Below are 21036 nucleotides of genomic sequence, written 5' to 3'. Positions count from 1 at the left end.
GATATGGTACGTTATGAATGTGTTGTGTGCTGCGAGGGTAAGCGTACAAAAAGTTCACCGTGTTTTCGCTATTTTCATTTCGGCCTCCACCTGGGAGAGGATGAATCGAAGGAACCTGTTCCTCCCGGTCAAGAAAGGTGGGCTTGGTTTAGCTCATTTGTTTCTGCGACAAGTCGTGTCACGCTTTGTGTTTTTACGGGATCAAAACGATCCTTTTCTCCGAACAGTGATACAGGTACGGCTGTGTAGACAACTTCCAGGATTCATTGTTTCGACTGTTCACAATATGCAAGGAGCAGTGACTGGTTACCTACGTGAAGTGGTATGTTCATATAGGATGTTGAAAGTACGTTTTTCACAGCAATACCTGTCCACCGTTACCAAGAAAAAACTATACAGAGATTTCGTGGACACGATGTTCCCTCCACCTTTGTACCGTTTTCCGCAACGTGGAGGCCCAGGACAAGGCGTTCTAAAGAGAGTGAAAAAAATGCCAATACGGCCGTCAGCTAAATATTTTTTTCTTCAAATTGCACACAAACCCACTTCCTGTTAAGACCTGGCTTTATGAGAAGGATATTTTCATCCCCTAGAGCACCGACTGCTTATTATGTAAAAAACCGGAAACAATAGAACATGCATTCCTAGATTGCTGGGACGCCATCTTTCACTGTGATGTTCTGCAGAGAACATTAAAAGACAGTTACCCCTGGACCCAAATGGAATACGCTTCTTACCGATTGATAACGCCGAGGATGTCCCGTATGACCTTATTATGATCCTGAGCCTCCACGCTATGTGGAAAACTAGATTGCAATTTCAAAACGGAGACATTGTTGTTCGACCGGCTCGGGAAAACTTCATTGAGAGTGTTGTGTGTGTGAGAGATGCTTTCAAAGCGCTGCCTGATTCACCACAATGGATCTCCTTATTTGATGAATTAGCGTTGTTCAAAAGATTTTAGTACCGTGTTGGCCAAAGTGTGGTCCACACGTTTTATCTTCGTAAACCTTGATTGAGTACGTCGAAGTCGGCAATAAAGAAAAAAAAAAGATGTGCGCGTCACACGCGCAACGCCCCCGGTTCGATGCCGGGCGAAACAGTGCATTACACTTTTGTTCTCTTTGCGATCGCGAATAGGCAGAAGAGGGAGATGAATAGCCCTCTCCGTGTTCCGTTCCCGTGGTGTAGCATTCCACTTCCGGCCTTCACAGCGTACGGACATGCTATAATGTGCTCCATGGTAGGGGTGGTTTCAGCGGCCCGTGTGGGCCGTGGTGTCAGGTATACTGAAAAGCCGGCTGAAGATTGCAAGGGTTTCTGCCTCATCTGCACACAGGTGCTTCTGTTTTATACACCGTTTTTTTTTTTTGCAGGCTGATGTGAAAGCCAGGCCGTATCGTGTGGAGCATGTCCGAGATAGCCTTGCACGTCTTTCGTTGCTGCCGGTAGTGGTTGCCCTCGTGGCATACCAAATGAATCACCTGTGGGCAGTGACGTTTAAGGACGAGGAAAGCAAGAGGAAGATATTAGCAGCTGATGCGTTCAACGTTGAAGACCAGCGCTGATGGTCATCGACCCGCGCGACCAAGGTGTCCGACTAAAGCTATACTGGCTGCTTCATGGTGTGCCGGACGAAGACGTGCGAGTGGCTTTGGCGCCGTTGGAGAAGTGATGGAAATCAGTAGACACAAGTGGAAGGTCAAGGGCTCCATCGACAAAGGATCAACCACCCGCTCGGTGACGCTGAAATTAAATGTGGACCCCACTGTGGACGACCTACCACATCAGCTGCGTGTTGCTGAGGATATGGCGCTCGTCTTCGTTCCTGGCAGAGCGCCGCTCTGCCTCCGATGCCGTGGCATCGGACGCATCCGATGAGAGTGCCGCGTTCCACGATGTGGGGTCTGTCGTCGCTTCAGCCACGATGATTCCCAGTGTGTGCGCTCTTATGCCAGCGTTACAGGCCCACTCCAAAGGGACGTAGTATCCGAACGCCTGATGGACGCCGCAGATGCCGAAGAAGCTAGCAGGGAGACAACGACATGGCGAAGACTCCTGCAAAGCGCCTTGAACCCTCCTCAGGAGTTGTCCAGGAAGCGAACATAGGGGGTGAGCCCGTGGCTGCAGCCCCGGAAACGAAGCCAGAGACTGCAACATGTGACGCAGGCATGAAGGCAGCAAGCGCGTCATCGTCACTGCTGCAAGAAGTTGGCCAGGAAGCAACGGACGTCGAGATGCTCATGGCCGGAAGCATCGCCGCAAAGCGTGCTCACGAAGACACTGGCAATGCAGGAACAGCTACTGCGTCAGGCACCGGCGAACCTCCCACGACGGCATCGACTACGCGACGGTCTTTGCTTAAACCGAAGCCGAACGTGCCGCCTGGCAGTAGCATGGCCCCTACAACGCCTCCGCCCTAGCGGAGGACTCGTTCAAGCGGCCTTCAACGATGACCACAAGAACCCCACAGTTGCGATGTGAGTAGGACGCTTGGCTAAGCAATCACATGAGATGGCGGCTAACTTTAAATCTAGCCTACGCGTTGCGACATTGAATGTGCGAGGAATGTGTACGCGCAGGCGGCAATGCCAGATTAGTCGCGTGCTTTTAGAGAATGACGTTGATCCTCTGGCCGTACAAGAAAGAAAAATTGAGAGTGAGGAGCAAACAGAACAAATGGTTCAAATTTTTCGCTCTAGATACAGTGTATGTGTGTGCAATGCTGTTGGACGGTCAGGAGGCTGCGTCATTTTAATTCGCAATAGCATATCGGTTGTTGAAAAAGTGTCCACCTGCGAAAGTGGGAGACTTGTCGCATGTGATTTTATTTTTGCTGGGCTATTTTGGCGTGCTGTGTGCATCTACGCACCGAACAAAATGCACGAAGGTGAATTTTTTTTTTAAGTAAGCTGAAGGGTTTTTGAAAACTGAATGACATGTTGCGTTTCTTGGGGACTTCAATTGCGTCTGTACAGCTGAAGATAAAACGACGAGCCTCAAAGTACGCGATAGAAGCGCTGAGCTGTTGAACGCGATAGTAATTGAGAGAGAGCTTGAGGACATTGGTTATGCAATGACGCGAGATGGCCAAGCGAGGTGTACGCACTTTCAAGGTGATTCCCATGCGAGGCTTGATAGAATGTACATAACGGCAAAGTTTCTACCACTATGTTCCTCTTATGAAACACAATACCTCAGTTTTAGCGACCATAGTTAGGTCGAAATTACCATTGGCGAAAAAGGAAAGAGTGTCACGTTTAATTGGTTCCTGTGGGAGTTCAATGAAAAACTGCTGGAAGATTAAGTGTTTGTCACGAAAGCCAAGGAGTATCTTTCAAATGCCCTGCATACCGAAACCAACAGTTTCATATCAGTGTGGGAGCAGTTTAAATGCGACATTAATATTGCTGCCATCGATAGAGCATGTGTATTGGGTCGCACGGAAAGGCAGCAAGAGCAAAAGTTACACGGTGAGCTGGTGCACATGTTAGGGGTAGAACATGAAGTGCCTGGAGCGTTTAAAAAAGAAAAAAGAAATAAGAGAGGTGAAAGCAAAACTCGAGCTGATCGACGAAGATAAGTACCGCGGCGCAATGATAAGGGCACGCACTGAAAAGTTGTGGCTGGGCGAAACGCTCACAAAGGGTGTGCTTAGTGAAGAAAATAAGCATGCTGCAAATAAGCAGATAAATGAAATTCGATATCACAACAAAATTACACGACAAAGCGAAGAGATCAAACGTGCATTTGTTGAATTTTGTACCGAACTTCTTGGAGGAAGAATTTATGACGCCGAGTATTTCAAAGCCCACTTTCTAACCCTTATGCCAAGATTAGAGGACATGGTTAGAGAATCAATGGAATCTGAAATTACCATGGCCGAAATTGAAGCGGCGATCAATGACTTGAATAATGGCAAGTCACCTGGGCCAGATGGACTGGGTGCAGCCATATACAAATTTTAATGCAGAAATGGCAGTGGCTTTATACCGAGTGATCGCTGAATGCTATGAAAACAAGCAAGCGCCTCTCTCGTTCAGTACAGCGCACGTAGTAATGATCCCCAAAACTGACGATCCTGCAAAATTACTTTCAGCTGAGTCCTACCGTCCCATTAGTTTGACCAATACAGATTATAAAATATACATGAAAGTGTTAGCTAGAAGGCTCCAAAACGTTAAGTCCCTTGTTGGCCCGCATCAAACCTGTGGCATTAAAGGTAGAACAATTTTTACAAACATACACATAGCAAGAAGTATTCTGGAATGTTGTGACACAATGCATGACCCCGTAGCTATGATTCAGCTAGATTTACATAAAGCGTTCGACAAAGTGGTACATGAAGTTCTGTTTTTATTGCTGGAGCACGCAAATGTTCGATCGGTAATTACTGAAGGTCTTAAAATGGTGTATCATGATTGCACAGCCAAATTAGTGACCAACAAGGAATTAATTATGTCAATTCCTGTGCGGTCGAGTGTGAAACAAGGATGTGCGTTGTCCCCTCTACTTTTTGCGATATACTTTGAGCCTTTTTGTTTACGTTTGTTTGCAACACCATGTATTCGAGGCTACACGCTTCTCAGCAGTGAAGTTAAGGTCTTAGCGTACGCGGACGACATAGCCGTGTTTTTCAGTGATGCTAGAAGCGTGCAGGAAGTTGTCAGTGTACCTAAGGCGTTCTGCACAGAAACTGACAGCGCGATCAGTTGGCCGAAATGCCTTGGATTTCGGCATGGCAACTCGCAGAGCACACCCGCGGTGTACTGTAATATGAATTGGACCGTCTCCCCCGGAAAGTACCTCGGTGTCCCGCTAAATAACTACCGCAATGCTGATGAATATTGGTCTGAGGAAAATAAACGCGTCAAAAGTGCTACCGATAAATGGGGTAGCCATAACTTTTCAATGTTAAAAAAAAAAAAATTATGGGGTTTTACGTGCCAAAACCACTTTCTGATTATGAGGCACGCCGTAGTGGAGGACTCCGGGAATTTTGACCACCTGGGGTTCTTTAACGTGCACCTAAATCTAAGCACACGGGTGTTTTCGCATTTCGCCCCCATCGAAATGCGGCCGCCGTGGCCGGGATTCGATCCCGCGACCTCGTGCTCAGCAGCCCAACACCATAGCCACTGAGCAACCACGGCGGGTCAACTTTTCAATGTTCGCAAGAGCTTCCGTTTGTAATATGTTTTTAATTGCAAAAGTGTTCTACGTGTTGCAAGTGATGGCCATGGCAAGAACTTCGGTTCAAAAAATGCACCGAGTGTTTGGGACCTTTATTTGGGGATCGCAATGGGAGCGCACAAGCCTGTGCAATTTGTTTCACAAGGTGAAAAATGGTGGGCTAGGGCTCTCACACCTATTTTTCAAGCAGCTGGTGAGCAGATTCTTCTTTGTGCGGGATCAAACTGATGTTTTTCTGAGAACTGTGATCCAAGCACGATTGCGGGATTCTTTAACTGACTTTGTCGTATCATCTGTTTCTTTGTGAGCTGGACCGCTCAGCCCATGTTTGCGTGAAGTAGTCACTTCTGTACGCCTGCTCAAGGCAAGGTTTTCATATGAATACTTGTGTGGTGTCACGAAAACGCGTTTGTACTCTGATATTCTTGATGCATTTCTACCATTACAGGTTTACCGAGCGGCCTACAGGCTAGGTACTGTGCGCGATGTCCTAAAGCGTGTTAAAAAAAAAATGCTGGTGAGACCCTTAGCAAAAACGTTCTTTCTTCAAATACATACCCACACTCTCCCTGTAAAGCCGTGGTTACAAACTAAAGGTTTCTTTGTACCTTGGTCAGTAAACTGCTTAATCTGTAATAGGCCGGAAATCATAGAGCATATTTTTCTAGACTGCCAGGACGCTGTATTTTTGTGGAACGTCCTAAAAAGAAGTATTAAAAAAGAATTGCCGATAAGCCCTTTTGAAATCCGGTTTTTTCGAGGTGCAGAAACAGGCGAAGTGCCGAGTGATATGCTAATGCTGCTTTGTATGCATAGCGTATGGAAGACGAGAATGGATATCAGGCATTGTCATATACAGGCTCACTCAGCAAGACACTATTTTGTTGAGAGTATTATATACACACGCGACATGTTAAGAGCACTATGGGAACCCCCGGAATGGCTACCTGCACTAGACCAATTGGCTTCTGTGAAGCCATTTTAAGCGCCTTAGACTGGCCGAGCTGTGGCTGGTGTTTTTAGAAGATGTACATATTCTGTATTTGATACTTTTGTTGGTGTTTGTGAAAAAGCAATAAAGAAAACAAATGCCCGTGGTGTAGTGGTTATCACGTGCGCTACACACGCGCAAGGCCCGCGGTTCCAGCCCGGGCGGGAACAGTGCATTACACTTTTGTTTTCTTTGCGATCGCGTATACGTAGAACAAAAGAGGGAGATAATTAACCCACTGCGTGCTCGGTTCCCGTGGTGTAGTGGTTATCACGTGCGCCTTACACGCGCAAGGCCCCCGGTTCAAACCCGGGCGGGAACAGTGCCTTCCATTTCTGTTTGCTTTGCGATCGCGTATACACAAAACAAAAGAGGGAGAGAATTAACCCACTCCGTGCTCGGTTTTCGTGGTGTAGTGGTTATGACATGCAGCTTACACGCGCAAAGCCCCCGGTTCAGACCCGGGCGGGAACAGTGCATTACACTTTTGTTTTCTTTGCGATCGCGTATACGCACAACAAAAGAGGGAGAGAAATATACCTCTCCGTGCTCCGTTCGCGTGGTGTAGCATTCTGCTTCCGGCTCCCGAGCTGAACGGATCGCGGGATCATGGGCTCCAATGGAGCGCTTTATGCGGCTGTTAGCCGCGGCTACAGGCTTTCGACGGAACAAGATAAGGATTTACAGATAATTTTGCCTCGGCTACCTACAGGACGTATTGTTTTAAACACAGTTTTTTTTGCACGGCGATGCTCGTGTTGGCCCGTTTCGTGTAGAGGATTTTCGAGACGCGCTTCAAGCTGTTGGTATGCTCTCTGGCGTCGTCGCCCTTGGAGCGTACCAAATAAACCACGTATGGGCGGTAACGATGAAGACAGCCGAGGCTGCCCAAAAGCTGGCGGCACTCAAGGAGCTGCAGGGGAAGGGGCGTCGCAGCCTGGTGATCGACCCCAAGGAACAACATATGAAGCTTCGTATCCACTGGCTTCTGCAATGGGGTGGATGACGAAGACGTGAAGACTGCGCAGGCCTCTTTTGGCAGATTTACTAAAGTGACCCGGGAGCGCTGGCGAGTGGATGGCGTTTCCGACAAGGGCTCTACGACCCGAGCAGTGCTGCTGCAGCTCATTTCCGGGATGAAAGTTTGCGACCTGTCCCTCCAGATCCGCGTCGCCGGCGAGCTTGCGCTGGTGGTAGCCCCAGGTCGCCCCATGCAGTGCTTGCGGTGCCGGGGCTCTGGCCACGTTCGGCGAGAATGTCAGGTTTCCCGTTGTTCCCGGTGCAGGCTTTTCGGACGCAACGACGCGGACTGTGTACGTTCTTACGCAGTAGCCGCGGGCTCGGCGCAGAGCGAGCCGTCAAGCTCAGAACATATGATGGACGTGACCGAGGCGGAGGAAGCGGCCAAGGGAGCTGGAAACAAAAATGGCGGCCGCAATGAGCGGTACGACCACGCCGACCGAAGGAGGGCGGAACAATGTACCTCCCCCCAAGGAGCCAGCAGCTACACTCTAGAGCGTGAGGACGGCCCCGCAAGAAAATGAGAGCAGCCAGCCAGCTACGGATGCTACTCAGGCAGAGAAAGACAATGCGACCCCAACTGGCGCCCGCGTCGAATGCGTCTCGGCCCCGGTCAAGAGGTCCCTGCAGCAGGAGGAGAAAGTCGACGGAAAGGCCGGCGGTGACTCCGAGGCACCCCCCGCTAAGACGCTACCCCGAAGGCGCTCCACCCTCAAGCCTAAGCCGAACCTGGAGGCTGACCGTAGGCTCACCCCGAAGCCGACCAAAGACGAACTCGGGCGACGGCCACCGGATGGCCACGGAGGCGTCTAGCGGTCAGCTAGACGTTAAGGTGAGCACCATGCTTCGGGCCTTCTCCCCTCCGGTTTTCATTAATAATGGCTACCAAGCCATTGCTTAGCCTCGGCACGCTAAACGTTCGAGGCGTGCCGCCAAAAGGAAACAGAGTCAGGTGTACAGACTACTAATGGACCACGACCTCGACGTTTTAGTCGTGCAAGAAACCAAAATGGATGGCGAGGAGGAGACCGGGAGTATGGTGCAAAGGTTCGCGTATAACTACTATACGGTAGTGAGCCACGCCTTAGGGACTTCTGCAGGGTGTGTGCTGTTCGTGAGGAAGCTCCCTGGTCATGTCATAGAGGGTTACTTCTCGTGCACTTCTCGTCGACTTGTCTATTGTGACTTCAGCTATAGCAATGTCCAATGGCGAGTGTTTTGCATTTATGCGCCTAATACTGTGCAAGAAAGGGCAAATTTCTTTATCAGTTTAAAGCATCATTTCCTTGTGCACAAAATGACAGCCTGTGTTGGGGATTTCAACTGCGTGTTGAATGCTGAGGATAGGTCTACGCGACGCGTAGTTTCTGACAAAAGCACTAATATCCTGGCACAGATTATACATGAATCCGAATTAGAAGACGTCGGTGAGTGTTTTCGGGCTGACCAAGACGTGATGGACACTCACTTTCAGGGCACAAGTCAGGCACGTAGATCGGATCTATCTTTCATACGATTTAGTAGAAAAATGCCACTGCTATGCAGTTACTCCCATATCATTCTCGGACCACTGCCTGGTAAAATGCAGGGTAGGCAGCAAGAAAGAACGAAACAAATTCGTCTGGGAACTGGGGAAAATGAATGCTGAGCTGCTACGGGATGAAACTTTTAACGAAAAGGTAGTGCCAGCTCTGAATTCTTTTGCAACAGACAGTTCTATAAAGTTTGGCGAGGAATGGGAGTTGTTGAAGCAGACCATTAAAATGAAAGCAATTGAAAGAAGTAGCGTACTGCGTTATGAAGAAAACTATTTAAAAACATTGCTGAAAAAATTGGCGACGCTGGAATGCAAGCAACCGAGCGCTTATCAAGACGACATGCACGCTGATAACAAAAAGCTCGAAGTGTTCGACGAAGAGCGCTATCAAGGCGCAGTCGTGCGTGCTAGAGCAGAAAGAGTAACATGCGGGGAAACGCCAAAGAAAAGAGCACTGGGACTAGAAAAAATCATTCCAGTCGTAAGCAGATTGAGGCCATTGAATATGAAGGGGTGGTATTAACCGATAACAATAACATAGGGCTTGCGTTCTTTGAACATTACCAAAAGCTTTTTGCATACAGGCATGTCAACATGCATGATTTCAAGCATCTATTTTCGCAGCGAACGCCGCAGCTCTCGAGCGAAGTTAAGGAAACGTTAGAATGACCAATAACAGAACATGAAGTGATGAAGGCCATCGAAGACCTGAACCCTGGCAAGTCACCAGGTCCAGACTGTCTTTGTGCTGCTTCGTACAAATCGTTTAAAGGCAACCTAGCTCCTATCTTAACCGCAGTTTTCAATGAAGCCTAAGAACTGAAAATATTTCCAACATCCTTTGGCCAGTCCCATATAGTACTAATACCGAAAACAGAAGAGACCGAAGAGCCCAAACAATTTTCCTGCTACAGACCCATAGCGCTTACTAACTGCGACTACAAATCATTGATGAAGGTGCTGGCATGGCGTGTGCAGTCAGTTATTAAGGAAGTAGTAGGCCCACACCAGACGTGTGGCATCCGCGGCAGAACCATTTTTACTAACATCCATAAGATGAAGTGTGTGTTGGAGTGTTGCGACGCCATGTGTGATGCAGTAGCGATCCTCCAGCTTGAGTTGGAGAAAGCGTTTGATTGCTTTTCTCACGAGATATTGCTCACCATCCTTGAACACGTTAATTTTGGCCACATAATCACTGAGGGGGTGAACATGGCGTACCGGAGCTGCTATACCAGACTTATAATTAATCAGACGTTGGGGGCCCCCATTAACGTGAAGCGCTTCGTCCGCCAGGGTTGTCCACTCAGTCCACTCCTCTTTTGTGTTTACATAGAAACGCTATGTCAGGCGATCATCGAAAATGAATGTATTAAGGGGTTTTGTCTTCAATCAGCAGAGGTGAAACTATTGGCATACGCTGACGATGTGGCTGTGTGTTGTAAAGATAAACAAAGTGTATTAAATGCTCTTAGTATCGTCAGAAAGTTTAGTAACGTCACTAACAGCTTCGTTAACTGGCAGAAATGCTTGCGGTTTTCGCATGGAAGATGGGTGTCTACACCAGACCACTTTTCGAACGTAAAATGGGCCACGACACCAGTTAAGTACCTTGGCGCACCCCTCGATTCCTACAAGGACAGTAGCAAATACTGGAAAGAGTAAACGAAAGAATAAAAGAAAAAGCCGACCGACGGGACACCGGTCACTTGTCAATGTTCGCAAAAGCTACAGCGTGCAACATGTTTCTCGTGACAAAGATCTGGTACATAATGCAGGTCCTACAGTGCTCTCGTATTATTGTGCAGAAACTGCACTGCGTGTTCGCGGTATGCGTGTGGGCATCAAGCTGGGAGCGATGCAGCCGAGATAATCTCTTCCGGCGTGTAAAGGATGGCGGTCTGGGGTTCGCGCACCTCTTCTTGCGTCAGTTGGTGAACAGATTCTTCTTCTTTCGAGATAGAAACGGCCCATTTCTGCGCACGGTGATCCAAATGAGGCTCTCAAGATCACTTCCCGATTTCGTTGTCGGTACGGAAATAATGCCAGGACCAGTCCGTGGTTTCTTTCGCGAAATAGTTCAAAGTGTTCCTTTTTTGCGTGTTCGTTTTTCAAGTGCATATTTGTGGAGTGTAAAACGGAAAAAGTTACATCGGGATTTGTGTGACATTGTTTTGCTGGTACCCATGTGCAGAGCCGTGTACAGTGGAGGCCCAGGCCTAGACGTACTGAAAAGAGTGAAGATGATGCCAGTTCAACCAGCCACGAAATCATTCTTTTTCAAATTACATACCGGCACTTTACCTGTTAAAATCTTCCTGGAACAACGTGGGTTCTACATGCCATGGGGAACACATCGCCTCATCTGTAAAAACCCGGAAACTATAGATCATGTCTTCATCCACTGTTGGGAAGGGGTCTTTTTCTGGGACGTGTTGCAAAGAACTCTAAAAGAGGAGTTACCGATAGATCCCCACGGAATCAGGTTGCTACCAGTAAATGACGAGAACGGTTTCCCGTACGACGTCATCAAACTTACGGGCCTCCACTGTTTATGGCACGCAAGAATGGCGGCCTACATTGTGACCCGGATGCCCCACCGGCACGTGTATACTTCAGGGAATGCATGCAGCGGTATGTGGAAGTGCAGAAGTTGCAACTGCCTGTTCCGGAATGGCTGTTATTAGATTTGTCAGTCGTAGCTGTAGAGATGAACTTGGGACGACAGGACTGGGCGAGCAGGATTTAATGGCAGTCTTTACATTTTGAACTGGACATACATTGGCAGTCTAGCGCGACTCCCATATGGAGCCCGCAAAACTAACATACAGCAAACAGCTTACGAGCACACAGCTCACTACTACATTTCGAGCATGAGAGAGCACTCAGCTCCCGACAACGAGCACGACACGAGCACACTCTAGCAGCCGGCAAACGCTGCTTATAAGCTCTCCGCTTGACGTCATAGTTCGACGTCATCGTTCGGCGTGGACAGAGCACGAATGGTCGGGAATGTTCGTCCAATCATTGTAAACTTGCCGCCGCCACGCAGTATGGCTCACACACACAAAGGCACACACGTTCGAGCCTACACACACAAAGGCTGACACGTTCGAGGGCCCCGTGGACGGAAATGTTCGTGTTGCACCCACACACAGGTGAAAAGGCCGGACAGTTCTCGGTACCGCCCAGCTTTCAGTGCCAACGTCAGAGGGCTTCGTAGAACTCTGCTTTGTCCCGGATGGCTCAGCCAAGTACCAATTTCCTGAGTTGATCGCGCGCCACGTGGCTGCCGGCTCTTCGCACTTCTCCGAAGGGCGCCCCGTCTGGTGGGCTTTGAACACGTGCAGCGGGCTGAAAGCTGGCACGTTGCCACCCCGTACGGCCATTCTTAACAGCTCCTCCATGGCCCGGAAAATCTCGCCTGGCCAGTGCTGGCAACCGCTGGGCAGGAAGAGAATGGCTGGCCAGCAAGATGATGGCTTTGCTCTCTGCAACCCCTGCGTACTTGGAATGCCTTCAACCATCTTACAAAAACTGGCACAGCAGAGCCGACCCGGCAACACAATACCGCTCAGCGTTCAAACGCCCGGAATCAGCTGCTAACCCACCAGGCCTCCTATCACAATTCCAATGCAAGTCACTCAACTGGGAATCCCAAATTTTGCCCCAAAATTTTGTGCCGCAAAAGCGAGCGTTCCCGTTCCCTTTCAGTTCGACCAAACCTGACTGTCGTGCTGCACAAGAGTAAAGGTTTACGCAAAATTAAACCGAAGCCTCTCAAACACCAATACCCAAACATAACATAAGCAGCCTAACTTCACGAACAGCCTGTTCTTACCCTATCGCAGTGGCGTACTTATCTCACGTACTGTTGCCACTGAACAGTCTGGCCGACTCCACAGGTACGCAATCACAATCGCGCTAGCTTTGTGGTCCCTATTCCGAACACGTGCTTGCATCCTACAAAGTTTTCATCACGCTGACTCACATTTGTTCCTTTAGTCCACACAGGACACATTCCTTAAACAAACAACCACACTTGCGTAACTTACGCAACACAGAGGAACCTTTGAACAAATGTGTCTTTTACTAACTAGCTCTTCGCACGCGCACCAGAGAAGTCAGAATACGGCTGCCCTCGACACACACGAGCAACCCAGTCATCAACGTTCTGCTTCCTTCCGTCCACACAGGACACGTGCTAATAGACTTAAGAGCTCTTCTCAGTGCAAATCGTGCACTTACTGAAAATCTACGCGCTTAACCTTAGAAAATTCAAAAAACACTTAAAAAAAAGAAGGTTAAACAACACACACGCGCGTTACGATAGGCCTCTCAACGATAACCTTGACCTTCAGGTTACTCACACACACAAAAAAGCAAGCCTATATACTTATTAATGAACACCTCGCAAAACTGCATGTTTACTTAAAACGCGTCTTTCAAATCTCGAGCTTCTCAAACAAAACATAAACAGAGCTCATGCCTTACATATTGAAAGAAACTTAAATCGCAAAAATTATCCGAGTGCTCAAAAATAAAACAAAACAACATGCTTTACTTCCACGGATAATAATAATAATATATGGGGTTTTACGTGCCAAAACCACTTTTTGATTATGAGGCACGCCGTAGTGGAGGGCTCCGGAAATTTCGACCACCTGGGGTTCTTTAACATGCACCTAAATCTAAGTACACGGGTGTTTTCGCATTTCGCCCCCATCGAAATGCGGCCGCCGTGGCCGGGATTCGATCCCGCGACCTCGTGCTCAGCAGCCCAACACCATAGCCACTGAGCAACCACGGCGGGTACTTCCACGGAAGCTCCCTTGGCCTCCCGTTCCAAGCATTTACAACTGACTCATACTTTTGAGCCGTACTCGAGGTGGTCGCGGTCCGAAAGCTACTCTGGCTACAGGGGAAGAACAAAAGGGCTGACTCACTATCAGCTCCCCCAAGACGTTAGAGTCCCCTGCCAATTTCCGTCCTCGCGCCTCGCTTTCAGCATGTCCTCGATTGACCGCGTCGCTACTCCCCACCTGGTCTCGTCTTGCCACCTTGCGCTTCTTTGTACTGCACGCTGAGCTTCGAAGAGAACGACGGAACGACGAGGAATTTAACTGCCCCGTGCCCTTTGTCCGCGTCCGTGCAGAACATGCTTCTCGGTCCCCTTTTGACCGGTGGCTCGAACGTGTTTGATGCGTCAACATCGTCCGTGACGACCGCACCTGTCTTTTCTTCGCGCCCTGCCTTTTCGCGCCTGTCGCCGTCTTTGGCTTCGCTACATTAGCCACCGCATTCCGATCCTTTCGGCGCTTCTTTCTGCGGCGCTTTCTCCTCGAACTCTCTTTCATGCCGTCATCTCGCGCCTCGTGCTGGCCGTTACACATCTCGTCGGCCCGGATCGGTCTCTTACCCGCACAGTCTGAGTGATTTACATTAAAATCTACTCTCACTTTGCCTCGACTGGCGGACAGCTCAACCGACTCTGGCACAATGCAGCAGGCTTTACTCGAGTTCTGCAACTCACACTCTTGCGAACTGCCCTCTACTGCATTGCCCAGCTCACGCTGTGCATCTGCACATAGCCTGTCGGTATCGATCGCTGTCTCACGCGCACAGTCCGAATGATTAACAACTGAATCATCCCTATCTAGGCTATCTAGACTGGCGGAGAGCCGCACCGATCCCTGAACAATGCAGTTGTTCTCTCGTGAGCTACGGAGCTCGCCACCCCGAGAACTATTCTCAACTGCATCGTCCAGCTCGCACTTCACTTCTGCACGCAGATCTGACTCGACATGGGTGCTCGCGTCTGTCAAGTCCGTAGTATTCTGTACCTCGCTAACGACCTCGCTACCATGAGATGCGACGCACACGCGCGGTAACTGTGCCAATTTGTTCGCAGCTGGCCTAGCTGTCTCTACAGTCCTCTGTTGGCACAGCACCTCGTCGCTCTCACTCTGGCCTTTAACGGCCTCTGTTGCCACTAAGGCTTCGTTAGCTGCTAGCACTTCGAGTTCACCTATGAACGTGCTGCTACTCTCACAGGTACTACTACTTTTCTCCGCTTTCGACGAAGATCTGCAATCTACTTCCTCACACTTTTGCTGCGTCCAGCCTACAGATTTCTCAAGCCGCTGTTGACTTCCTGCGTTTAGCTGCTGCAAATCCTGTATCTGTTTCTTTACTGCTGCAATTTCTTTTTCAACCTCCTGCCGTTTTTGCTCACGCTCTTGGCGTTTTCGCTCGCGCTCTTGGCATTCTTGCTTAATTGATTCCTGTTCCCGCTTTTTGCTTAGAATTCGTTTGCCAATTTGTTCTATGAATTTCAAATCATTGTTACTTTCTAGAATGGTTTTACGAATCTCTGACTCCCTCAAGTCCTCATCTACGTTTACCTCGATCTCCTCACACAACGACAAAAGGTCAGCTCTCGTCAGACACATTAGGACCATGGTCGCTACTTTAAGCTTTGGCTCTGCTGTCACACAATACTTGTTGCGATACCCACGCAAATCAAAATACAAGTAAAAGATCCCAGCGAATCAAATCCAAAAACACAGTGAAATTGAAGCCTGGTAAATCTTACAGCCAAAACCAGACGCTTACCCACTGAAGCAGCACCATATCACCAGTCCTTCCCCGCCGTATCCAGTCAGTTGCAAGAGGTGGTCGATCTCAAGTCGCCTCCAACTTGATCAGGATGCCAGTCTGTCACCATGTGCCAACGTCCGTCAGCTGCCTTTGCTGTCTCCGAGTCGAAAGGCCGATCTAGAAGCCGTAGGTTGATCTAGGAGCCGTAGGCTGATCTCACCGCTGCCAACCAGTTGTAGGATTTGGAGCGGTCGTAGCTGTAGAGATGAACTTGGGACGACAGGACTGGGCGAGCAGGATTTAATGGCAGTCTTTACATTTTGAACTGGACATACATTGGCAGTCTAGCGCGACTCCCATATGGAGCCCGCAAAACTAACATACAGCAAACAGCTTACGAGCACACAGCTCACTACTACATTTCGAGCATGAGAGAGCACTCAGCTCCCGACAACGAGCACGACACGAGCACACTCTAGCAGCCGGCAAACGCTGCTTATAAGCTCTCCGCTTGACGTCATAGTTCGACGTCATCGTTCGGCGTGGACAGAGCACGAATGGTCGGGAATGTTCGTCCAATCATTGTAAACTTGCCGCCGCCCCGCAGTATGGCTCACACACACAAAGGCACACACGTTCGAGCCTACACACACAAAGGCTGACACGTTCGAGGGCCCCGTGGACGGAAATGTTCGTGTTGCACTCACACACAGGTGAAAAGGCCGGACAGTTCTCGGTACCGCCCAGCTTTCAGTGCCGACATCAGAGGGCTTCGTAGAACTCTGCTTTGTCCCGGATGGCTCGGCCAAGTACCAATTTCCTGAGTTGATCGCGCGCCACGTGGCTACCGGCTCTTCGCAGTTCTCCGAAGGGCGCCCCGTCTGGTGGGCTTTGAACACGTGCAGCGGGCTGAAAGCTGGCACGTTGCCACCCCGTACGGCCATTCTTAACACTGTACAGGGTTGAACCTCTGACAGCGCTCAAGGAATTTTAATGAGGCAACGTCATGGCACAAGAGCGGATGGCAACGCATGTGTATAGTACTGTTTATTGTTCGGTTTTTGTATTCATTCCCTTTTTGTTTGGTCTCGTTGTATATTTTTTTTGTTTATATCTAGGGAATGTGTGTTGTGATATGCCGAGGATTGGCAATAAAAAAAAAAGGTTCCCGTGGTGCAGTGGTTATCACGTGCGCCTTACACGCGCAAGGCCCCTGGTTCAAACCGGGGCGGGAACAGTGCATTACACTTTTGTTTTTTTGCGATCGCTTATACGCTGAAGAAAAGAGGGAGAGGATTAGCCCACTCCGTGCTCGGTGCTCGTGGTGTAGTGGTTCTCACGTGCGCCTCACACGCGATAGGTCCCCGGTTCAAACCCCGGGCGGCAACAGTGTATTACATTTTTGTTCTTTGCGATCGCGTATACGCATAACAAAAGGGGGAGAGATCTCACCACTCCTCTTCAACATCGCAATGGTCGACCTCTCAAGGTATCTAGGCCAGGTCCCGGGCATCAGTCACGCGATCTACGCGGACGACATCACTGTCTGGTGCGCGGGTGGCAGTGACGGACAAGTCGAAGCCGCTCTCCAGGAAGCTGTCGACACTACGGAGCGCTTTCTAACCGACACGGCACTCCGGTGCTCCCCAAAGAAATCGGAGCTCCTTCTCTACAGCCCAAGTAGAAAGGGCCGCAAGCCACAGAACTGGAAACCTCCCACTGAAATTGACATTAATCTCTACACTAATTGCGGAGATCCCATTCCCAAAGTCGCGTCCATTCGAATCTTGGGAATGACACTCGAAGGGGCGGGCACGAATAGCACCACCATTCACAAACTAGCAAAAAAGACGGATAGCGTCATCGGTCTAATCAGGCGGGTAGCTAACAGAAGGAGAGGCCTGAGCGAAGAGAATCTGTTAAGGCTAGTCCACGCTTTCTTGTTGTGCCATTTTACGTTCGTAGCGGCCCTGCACGTCTGGAAGAGGGCCGAGCGAGACAAGCTAAATGCCATGATAAAAAGGAGGATCAAGAGCGCTCGGACTACCAAACTACACACGCACCGACCGACTCCTGCAGTTGGGTATTCATAATACCCTGGAAGAGATTGCAGAAGCACAAGAAAGGGCACAGATTCTCAGGCTCTCCGGCACGAGGGCGGGCAGACGACTCCTAACTGAGATGGGCGTCCCCCCGGCCACTGTCGAAGACGCCTACCAGGGCCTTCCGAAAGAGCAGAAAGATAACATCATCATATCGCCCGCCCCGCGCAATATGCATCCCCAGCGCAGCGTAGAAAGAAGGAAGGCCAGAGTGGTGGCGCTCCTACGCCGCGCAACAGAACTCCCTGGCGGCAGCTGCTTCGTTGACGCGGCCCAGTATGGCAACAGCAACAATTTCACGGTAGTGTCAACCAAACACAGGGGTTCGACCGTTAACGCTGCTTCGGTACGAAGCAGGTCGTCGCGTGCGGCCGAGCAAGTGGCCATTGCCTTGGCCCTCCTGGACGACGGACATGCCAATATATTTAGCGACTCCAGGGCAGCCATCCGCGCCTTCAGCGTTGGCGCCGTGTGTAAGGAAGCCTGTCGCATCCTCGACGGCAAAAGCATCGCCACTCACACTCTCACGTGGTTCCCCGCTCACATGGTATCCATCTGGGAGGCCCCACAAACCTCAACGAGCTGGCCCACTCCAAGGCGCGAGGTCTCGCTTTCCGCGACCATGGAGAACTCCAACGCCGGCCCGCAGTGGTGGAGAACATAGATCAACCGACCATATACAACGAAATTGCGCAGCACTTTGATCTCGGCAGGAGAGACTTTCCCCTTCCACACAAGAAGTTAAACAGAGCGCAGGCATTGACCCTCAGATTATTGCCAACAGGCTAATATCCCAACCCGGCTTTATTCCAAAAAATTTATCCCGACACCTATGCCACTAGTTCTTGCAGGCACTGCAATGACATCGCTAGCCTAGACCATATGCTCTGGCGTTGCCCCTCGTTACGAGGCACAGAACAAATCAATGAAGACAAGTGGCTCTCCGCTATCAAGAGCCCCGATGCCGGGGCGCAAGTATGGGCTGTCAAGAGGGCCCACAATGTGGCGGTCGGGCAAGGCCTGACTGTCCCAACGTGGGAGCGGCCCGCAGTGCGCGGAGTCGCGTACCTCAGGACCTTATTAAAGTTTTGCATCCATCCATCCATCCATCGCGTATACGCAGAAAAAAAGGAGAGAATGAACCCACTGTGCGCTTGGTTCCCCTGGTGTAGTGGTTATCACGCGTGCTTTACACGCGCAAGATCCCCGGTTCGGTCCAATGCGGGAACAGCGCATTACATTTTTGTTTTCTTTTCGATCGCGCATACGCAGAAGAAAAGAGGGACACAAATAGCTCACTCCGTGCTCGCTTACCGTGGTGTAGAGATTCTACTTCCGGCTACCGTACGGTGTGGACGCAGAATGTTTTGCTCTTCAGGGGCGGTTTCAGCGGCCCAGCTGGGTCGCGGCATCAGGTTGAACGATACGACATCGCAGGAATACCAGATCATTTTACCGCAGTTGCCTTCAGGTACGACCGTTACGACTGCTGTTTTTTTGCACGCTGATGTAAAGACAAGGCCATACTGTGTCGAACATTTCCGAGATGCTTTAGACCGCCTGCAGCTCATGCCGGAATTTGTGGCCCTAGGGGCTTACCAAATGAATCACGTCTGGGCGATAACATTCAAAGACGGAAAAGCCAAGCAGAAGATTTTGACAGCCCCAGCCTTCAGTGTTAAGGAACAGCGGTGTGTTGTGATAGACGCCTGCAACCAAGACATCAGGATGAAGCTGTATTTGCTTCTGCACACCACACCCGACGAAGACGTGAGGCTTGCCCTGGCGCCTTCCGGCACTATTAGCGATATATCGAGGGAGAAGTGGCGTGTGGCAGGCTGAAATGACAAGGGTTCCCACACGGGTCTAGTGTCGCTGCGCCGAAAGGCTGGCTACACCGTGAAAGACCTGCCGCACCAGCTCCGCGTCGGTGAAGACCATGTACTAGTGCACGTACCAGGGAAACCGCCGCTCTCCCTTCGGTGCCACGGCACGGGTCACATACGGCGCGAGTGCCGAGTTCCACGCTGCGGGCTCTGCCGTCGTTATGGCCACGATGAGACCCAGTGTGTGCGTTGCTACGCCAACAAAATAGGGTCCGGTAGAAATGAAACCGTGAACGGGCACCTCATGAACCAGGTCGATGCGGAGGAAACCACCAGCGGGGGAGGGGATGCATCAAGCTCTGGCGGCAAGTCATTAACGCAACCCTCGTTTAAAAACGCTGAAGGAAAGGACGACAGCGAGGAAAGCAAAGCCAGCGAGCTGCAAGAAGCGACAGAAGATGATAAAGTCTCGGATAACACAAGCGTTTTTGCGACCGCCATGGAAACCCACGAGTTCGAACCTAACAAGAAAGACGCCGACAAAGACGGAGGCAAGAGCGGGACTTCAGCTGTCTCAAAGAGGCCGCGTGAACGGAATGAAGACGTCGGCAAGCGAGGCGAAGACAGCACTGGTGAGCCACTCCTGAAGACGCCAGTCATCAGAAGAAGTTCACTTAAAGTAGAACCCAACGTGCCGCCAGACAAAAGAACCGCACCGACAGTGACCCCGCGTTAGCGGTGTTGCTGACCGGAATAGCACTTGACGGTTGAACTGCGGTAGGATGAGCAGCGCTGTGTGTCGGCAATGTGTGCCGCCAACGAAAACGCTTCGGCCTCGTTTCAGACAGGGAGGCCACTTCTTGTAGAGCGGCGTGAGACTGTGAGTCTGAGTCCCGGAATCATGAATCTATCGCACTGCGGTCGGCTTGATCCCTCACATTCAGTTCAGTTCAGTTTAGTTTATTTTCCTTAAGAGGAAGCTTTAGCTCGGGCCCAACTCCGACGCGGCCTATTCAAATACATGTAAAAACGCAAAAACGTTTTTCTGAGATAACCCCTGGACCGATTTTAATGAAATTTGTTGCTTTTGAGAGAGAAAGTTAAATTCTAGTGACTGTTGGAAGCGGAATTTTGATTTAGGGCTTTAGTTTTGTTAAAGAGATTTACAAAATTTCAGAAGTTTGAAAAAAATAGAAACACGAAGTTTACAAACTAATAGCTCTGCATCCAGAACTGGTATCGCGGTTCTGTAAACGGCATCCATTAGATCATTCAAAGCGGACAAATTTCATATGTCATTTTACATCTTACGTGAGTTTGTTACGTTGTTTACGAGGGTTCTGCAAAAGTTGTAATTACATATTAATAAATTTTTTGAGATTCATATATAAGATGTCAAATTTGTCCGCTTTAGATGTGCTATTAGGTACAATTCACAGAATTGCGGTATCACCTATTCTTGCTGAGTTACAGAGTTATAAACTTGATAGTTTCGTTTTCTGAAAATTTGCTATTTTTGCCAATTTTTAATGAAAAATTGAAGACCTAAATCGAAAATTCGAAACCAACAGTCACTAGATTTTAAGTTTTTCTTTTAAATGCAACAGACCCCGTCAAATTTGGTGCTGTGGTTGCCGAGAAAAACGAATTCTCCTTTTACATGTATTTAGATAGGAGCACCCGAGCTAAAGCTTCCTCTTAAAGACCCCCGATTTCAGGGGTATTACATAAGGCGTGGGTACAAGATTCGAATTAACACTAGTTCAA

At 49.7% G+C, this 21036-nt stretch overlaps 2 non-coding genes across 2 annotated transcripts; both read left to right on the top strand.

Moving 5' to 3' along the window:
• Positions 1-6433: 6433 nt before the first annotated feature.
• Positions 6434-6506, top strand: TRNAV-UAC (transfer RNA valine (anticodon UAC)). Its single transcript has one exon. It is a non-coding gene; the product is annotated as a tRNA-Val (tRNA).
• Positions 6507-16505: 9999 nt separating this feature from the next.
• TRNAV-UAC (transfer RNA valine (anticodon UAC)) lies at positions 16506-16578 on the top strand. Its single transcript has one exon. It is a non-coding gene; the product is annotated as a tRNA-Val (tRNA).
• The last annotated feature ends 4458 nt before the right edge of the window (positions 16579-21036 follow it).

Source organism: Dermacentor andersoni, chromosome 1 (assembly GCF_023375885.2).
Source record: "Dermacentor andersoni chromosome 1, qqDerAnde1_hic_scaffold, whole genome shotgun sequence".
Taxonomy (NCBI): domain Eukaryota; kingdom Metazoa; phylum Arthropoda; class Arachnida; order Ixodida; family Ixodidae; genus Dermacentor; species Dermacentor andersoni.
This window is presented reverse-complemented; position numbering and strand designations above follow the sequence as displayed.